Source organism: Schistocerca serialis, unplaced genomic scaffold, assembly GCF_023864345.2.
Source record: "Schistocerca serialis cubense isolate TAMUIC-IGC-003099 unplaced genomic scaffold, iqSchSeri2.2 HiC_scaffold_1417, whole genome shotgun sequence".
Classification (NCBI taxonomy): Eukaryota; Metazoa; Arthropoda; class Insecta; order Orthoptera; family Acrididae; genus Schistocerca; species Schistocerca serialis.
Window position 1 is genome coordinate 35,345,372 of NW_026047644.1, and position 7,526 is coordinate 35,352,897.

Below are 7,526 nucleotides of genomic sequence, written 5' to 3' on the forward strand. Positions count from 1 at the left end.
AGCTTGCATCTGAATTTAATACAAAAGGCACAATGCCTACTTAAGTACAAGAGGACTGACACTCTACCTTTCTATGATTTGAACCTCTCCTGTGAGTCCAGTTTTAGATTCCGATGCTTCACTTCAGGTTTACTGTATCCCTTGGACCGTCTTATTGACGATGAAACACAGAAATTGCATCCGATCTTAATACAAAAATCACAATGGCGACTTAAGTGCAAGAGGACTGACACTCTCACTCCCTATGATTTGAACCTCTCCTGTGAGTCCAGTTTTAGATTCCGATGCTTCACTTCAGGTTTAGTGTATACCTTGCACCTTCTTATTGACGATGAAACACAGAAATTGCACCGGAATTAAATTCAAAAGGCACAATGCCGACTTAAGTACAAGACGACTGACACTCTAACTTTCTATCATTTGAACCTCTCCTGTGAGGCCAGTTTTAGATTCCGATGCTTCACTTCATGTTTACTGTATCTCTTGGACCTTCTTATTGACGATGAAACGCAGAAATTGCATCCGAATTTAATACAAAAGGCACAATACCGACAAGTACAAAAGGAGTGACACTCTAACTTTCTATGAATTGACCTCTCCTGTGAGTCCAGTTTCAGATTCCGATGCTTCACTTCAGGTTTACTGTATCCCATGGACCTTCTTATTGACAATGAAACACAGAAATTGCATCCGATTTTAATACAAATGGCACAATGCCGACTTAAGTACAAGAGGACTGACACTCTCACTTTCTTTGATTTGAACCTCTCCTGTTGGTCCAGTTTTAGATTCCGATTCTTCAGGTTTACTGTATACCTTGCACCTTCTTGTTGACGATGAAACACAGAAATTGCATCCGAATTTAATACAAAAGGCACAATGCCGACTTAAGTTCAAGAGGACTGACATTCTAACTTTCTATGATTTGAACCTCTCCTGTGAGCCCAGTTTTAGATTCCGATGCTTCACTTCAGGTTTAGTGTATCCCTTGGACCTTCTTATTGACGATGAAACACAGAGTTTGCATCCGAAATTAATACAAAAGTCACAATGGCGACTTAACGACAAGAGGAGTGACACTATAACTTTCTATGATTTGACCTCTCCTGTGAGTCCAGTTTTAGATTCCGATGCTTCACTTCCGGTTTACTGTATCCCTTGGACCTTCTTATTGACGATGAAACACAGGAATTGCATCCGAATTTAATACAAATGGCACAATGCCGACTTAAGTACAAGAGGACTGACACTCACACTTTCTATGGTTTGAACCTTTCCTGTGCGTCCAGTTTTAGATTCAGATGCTTCACTTCAGGTTTACTGTATCTATTGGACTATCTTATTGACGATGAAACAAAGAAATTGCTTCGGAATTTAATACAAACGGCATAATGCCGACTTAATTACAAGATGACTGACACTCTCACTTTCTATGATTTGAACCTATCCTGTGAGTCCAGTTTTAGATTCCGATGTTTCACTTAAGGTTCACTGTATCCCTTGGACCTTCTTATTGACGATGAAACACAGAAATTGCATCCGAATTTAATACAAAAGGCACAATACCGACTTAAGTACAAGCGAAGTGACACTCTAACTTTCTATGATATGAACCTCTCCTGTGAGTCCAGTTTTAGATTCCGATGCATCACTTCAGGTTTACTGTATCGCTTGCTCCTTCTTGTTGACGATGAAAGACAGAAATTGCATCCGAATTTAATACAAAAGGCACAATGGCGACTTAAGTACAAGTGGACTGACACTCTCACATTCTATGATTTGAACCTCTCCTGTGAGTCCAGTTTTAGATTCCGATGCTTCACTTCTGGTTTACTGTATACCTTGCACCTTCGTATTGACGATGAAATACAGAAATTGCATCGGAATTAAATTCAAAAGGCACAATGCCGACTTAAGTACAAGAGGACTGACACTCTAACTCTCTATGATTGGAACCTCTCCTGTGAGTCCACATTTATATTCCGATGCTTCACTACAGGTTTACTGTATCCCTTGGACCTTTTTATTGACGATGAAACACAGAAATTGCAATCCGAATTTAATACAAAAGGCACAATACCGACTTAAGTACAAGAGGACTGACACTCTCACTTTCTATAATTTGAACATCTCCTGTGAGTCCAGTTTTAGATTCCGATGCTTCACTTCATGTTTACTGTATCCCTTGAGACCTTCTTATCGGCGACGAAACACAGAAATTGCATCCGCATTTAATACAAATGGAACATTGCCGACTTAAGTACAAGAGCACTGACACTCACACTTTCTATGCTTTGAACCTCTCCTGTGAGTTCAGTTTTAGTATCCGATGCTTCACTTCAGGTTTACTGTATACCTTGCAGCTTCTTATTGACGATGAAACACAGAGTTTGCATCTGAATTTAATACAAAAGGCAAAATGCCGACTTAAGTACAAGAGGACTGACAATCTACCTTTCTATGATTCGACCCTCTCCTGTGAGTCCAGTTTTAGATTCCGATGCTTCACTTCAGGTTTACTGTATCCCTTGGACCGTCTTATTGATGATGAAACACAGAAATTGCATCCGAATTTAATACAAAAATCACAATGGCGACTTAAGTGCAAGAGGACTGACACTCTCACTCCCTATGATTTGACCTCTCCAGTGAGTCCAGTTTTAGATTCCGATGCTTCACTTAAGGTTTCCTGTATACCTTGGACCTTCTTATTGACGATGAAACACAGAAATTGCATCCGAATTTAATACAAAAGGCACAATGCCGACTTAAGTACAAGAGGACTGACACTCACACTTCCTATGGTTTGAACCTTTCCTGTGAGTCCAGTTTTAGATTCAGATGCTTCACTTCAGGTTTACTGTATATCTTGGACCTTCTTATTGACGTTGAAACACAGAAATTGCATGCGAATTTAATACAAATGGCATAATGCCGACTTAATTACAAGATGACTGACACTCTCACTTTCTATGATTTGAACCTATCCTGTGAGTCCAGTTTTAGATTCCGATGTTTCACTTAAGGTTTCCTGTATACCTTGGACCTTCTTATTGACGATGAAACACAGAAATTGCATCCGAATTTAATACAAAAGGCACAATACCAACTTACGTACAAGCGGAGTGACACTCTAACTTTCTATGATTTGAACCTCTCCTGTGAGTCCAGTTTAGATTCCGATGCTTCACTTCAGGTTTACTGTATCCCTTGGACCTTCTTATTGACGATGAAACACAGAAATTGCATCCGAATTTAATACAAAATGCACAATGCCGTCTTAAGTAAAAGAGGACTGACACTCTAATATTCTATGATTTGAACCCGTCCTGTGAGTCCAGTTTTAGATTCCGATGCTTCACATAAGGCTTACTGTATCCCTTGGACCTTCTTATTGACGATGAAACACAGAGTTTGCATCCGAATTTAATACAAAAGGCACAATACCGACTCAAGTACTAGAGGAGTGACACTCTAACTTTCTATGATTTGACCTCTCCTGTGAGTCCAGTTTTAGATTCCGATGCTTCACTTCAGGTTTACTGTATCCCTTGGACCTTCTTATTGACGATGAAACACAGAATTTGCATCCGAATTTAATACAAAAGGCACAATGCCTACTTAAGTACAAGAGGACTGACACTCTCATTTTCTATAAATTGAACATCTCCTGTGAGTCCAGTTTTAGATTCCGATGCTTCACTTCATGTTTACTGTATCCCTTGAGACCTTCTTATCGGCGATCAAAATCAGAAATTGCATCCGCATTTAATACAAATGGCACATTGCCGACTTAAGTACAAGAGCACTGACACTCTAACTTTCTATGATTTGAACCTCTCCTGCGAGTCCATTTTTAGATTCAGATGCTTCACTTCAGGTTTACTGTATCTCTTGGACCTTCTTATTGACGATGAAACACAGAAATTGCATTTGAATTTAATACAAATGGCATAATGCGGACTTAATTACAAGATGACTGACACTCTCACTGTCTATGATTTGAACCTATCCTGTGAGTCCAGTTTTAGATTCCGATGCTTCACGTCAGGTTTACTCTATCCCTTGGACCTTCTTATTGACGATGAAACACAGAGTTTGCTTCCGAATTTAATACAAAAGGCACAATACCGACTCAAGTACAAGAGGAGTGACACTCTAACTTTCTATGATTTGACCTCTCCTGTGAGTCCAGTTTTAGATTCCGATGCTTCACTTCAGGTTTACTGTATCCCTTGGACCTTCTTATTGACGATGAAACACAGGAATTGCATCCGAATTTAATACAAAAATCACAATGGCGACATAAGTGCAAGAGGACTGACACTCTCACTCCCTATGATTTGAACCTCTCCTGTGAGTCCAGTTTTAGATTCTGATGCTTCACTTCAGGTTTACTGTATACCTTGCACCTTCTTATTGACGATGAAACACAGAAATTGCACCGGAATTAAATTCAAAAGGCACAATGCCGACTTAAGTACAAGACGACTGATACTCTAACTTTCTATGATTTGAACCTCTCCTGTTAGGCCAGTTTAAATTCCGATGCTTCACATCATGTTTACTGTATCTCTTGGACCTTCTTATTGACGATGAAACGCAGAAATTGCATCCGAATTTAATACAAAAGGCACAATACCGACAAGTACAAAAGGAGTGACACACTAACTTTCTATGATTTGACCTCTCCTGTGAGTCCAGTTTTAGATTCCGATGCTTCACTTCAGGTTTACTGTATCCCATGGACCTTCTTATTGACGATGAAACACAGAAATTGCATCCGAATTTAATACAAATATCACAATGCCGACTTAAGTACAAGAGGACTGACACTCTCACCTTCTATGATTTGAACCTCTCCTTTTGGTCCAGTTTTAGATTCCGATTCTTCAGGTTTACTGTATACCTTGCACCTTCTTATTGACGATGAAACACAGAAATTGCAGCCGAATTTAATACAAAAGGCACAATGCCGACTTAAGTACAAGACGACTGACATTCTAACTTTCTATGATTTGAACCTCTCCTGTGAGCCCACTTTTAGATTCCGATGCTTCACTTCAGGTTTACTGTATCCCTTGGACCTTCTTATTGACGATGAAACACAGAGTTTGCATCCGAAATTAATACAAAAGTCACAATGGCGACTTAAGGACAAGAGGAGTGACACTCTAACTTTCTATGATTTGACCTCTCCTGTGAGTCCAGTTTTAGATTCCGATGCTTCACTTCAGGTTTACTGTATCCCTTGGACCTTCTTATTGACGATGAAACACAGGAATTGCATCCGAATTTAATACAAAAGGCACAATGCCGACTTAAGTACAAGAGGACTGACACTCACACTTTCTATGGTTTGAACCTATCCTGTGAGTCCAGTTTTAGATTCAGATGCTTCTCTTCAGGTTTACTGTATCTCTTGGACCTTCTTATTGACGATGAAACACAGAAATTGCATCGGAATTTAATACAAAAGGCACAATGCCGACTTAAGTACAAGACGACTGACATTCTAACTTTCTATGATTTGAACCTCTCGTGTGAGCCCACTTTTAGATTCCGATGCTTCACTTCAGGTTTACTGTATCCCCTGGACCTTCTTATTGACGATGAAACACAGAGTTTGCATCCGAAATTAATACAAAAGTCACAATTGCGACTTAAGTACAAGAGTACTGACACTCTAACTCTCTATGATTGGAACCTCTCCTGTGTGTCCACATTTATATTCCGATGCTTCACTACAGGTTTACTGTATCCCTTGGACCTTTTTATTGACGATGAAACACAGGAATTGCATCCGAATTTAATACAAAAGGCACAATGCCGACTTAAGTACAAGAGGACTGACACTCACACTTTCTATGGTTTGAACCTTTCCTGTGAGTACATTTTTAGATTCAGATGCTTCACTTCAGGTTTACTGTATCCCTTGAGACCTTCTTATCGGCGATGAAACACAGAAATGGCATCCGCATTTTATACAAATTCCACATTGCCGACTTAAGTACAAGAGCACTGACACTTTCACTTTCTATAATTTGAACCTCCCCTGTGAGATCAGTTTTAGATTCCGATGCTTCACTTCAGGTTTACTGTATACCTTGCACCTTCTTATTGACGATGAAACACAGAGCTTGCATCTGAATTTAATACAAAAGGCACAATGCCTACTTAAGTACAAGAGGACTGACACTCTACCTTTCTATGATTTGAACCTCTCCTGTGAGTCCAGTTTTAGATTCCGATGCTTCACTTCAGGTTTACTGTATCCCTTGGACCGTCTTATTGACGATGAAACACAGAAATTGCATCCGATCTTAATACAAAAATCACAATGGCGACTTAAGTGCAAGAGGACTGACACTCTCACTCCCTATGATTTGAACCTCTCCTGTGAGTCCAGTTTTAGATTCCGATGCTTCACTTCAGGTTTAGTGTATACCTTGCACCTTCTTATTGACGATGAAACACAGAAATTGCACCGGAATTAAATTCAAAAGGCACAATGCCGACTTAAGTACAAGACGACTGACACTCTAACTTTCTATCATTTGAACATCTCCTGTGAGGCCAGTTTTAGATTCCGATGCTTCACTTCATGTTTACTGTATCTCTTGGACCTTCTTATTGACGATGAAACGCAGAAATTGCATCCGAATTTAATACAAAAGGCACAATACCGACAAGTACAAAAGGAGTGACACTCTAACTTTCTATGAATTGACCTCTCCTGTGAGTCCAGTTTCAGATTCCGATGCTTCACTTCAGGTTTACTGTATCCCATGGACCTTCTTATTGACAATGAAACACAGAAATTGCATCCGATTTTAATACAAATGGCACAATGCCGACTTAAGTACAAGAGGACTGACACTCTCACCTTCTATGATTTGAACCTCTCCTGTTGGTCCAGTTTTAGATTCCGATTCTTCAGGTTTACTGTATACCTTGCACCTTCTTATTGACGATGAAACACAGAAATTGCAGCCGAATTTAATACAAAAGGCACAATGCCGACTTAAGTACAAGACGACTGACATTCTAACTTTCTATGATTTGAACCTCTCCTGTGAGCCCAGTTTTAGATTCCGATGCTTCACTTCAGGTTTACTGTATCCCTTGGACCTTCTTATTGACGATGAAACACAGAGTTTGCATCCGAAATTAATACAAAAGTCACAATGGCGACTTAAGGACAAGAGGAGTGACACTCTAACTTTCTATGATTTGACCTCTCCTGTGAGCCCAGTTTTAGATTCCGATGCTTCACTTCAGGTTTACTGTATCCCTTGGACCTTCTTATTGACGATGAAACACAGGAATTGCATCCGAATTTAATACAAATGGCACAATGCCGACTTAAGTACAAGAGGACTGACACTCACACTTTCTATGGTTTGAACCTTTCCTGTGAGTCCAGTTTTAGATTCAGATGCTTCACTTCAGGTTTACTGTATCTCTTGGACCTTCTTATTGACGATGAAACACAGAAATTGCATCGGAAATTAATACAAATGGCA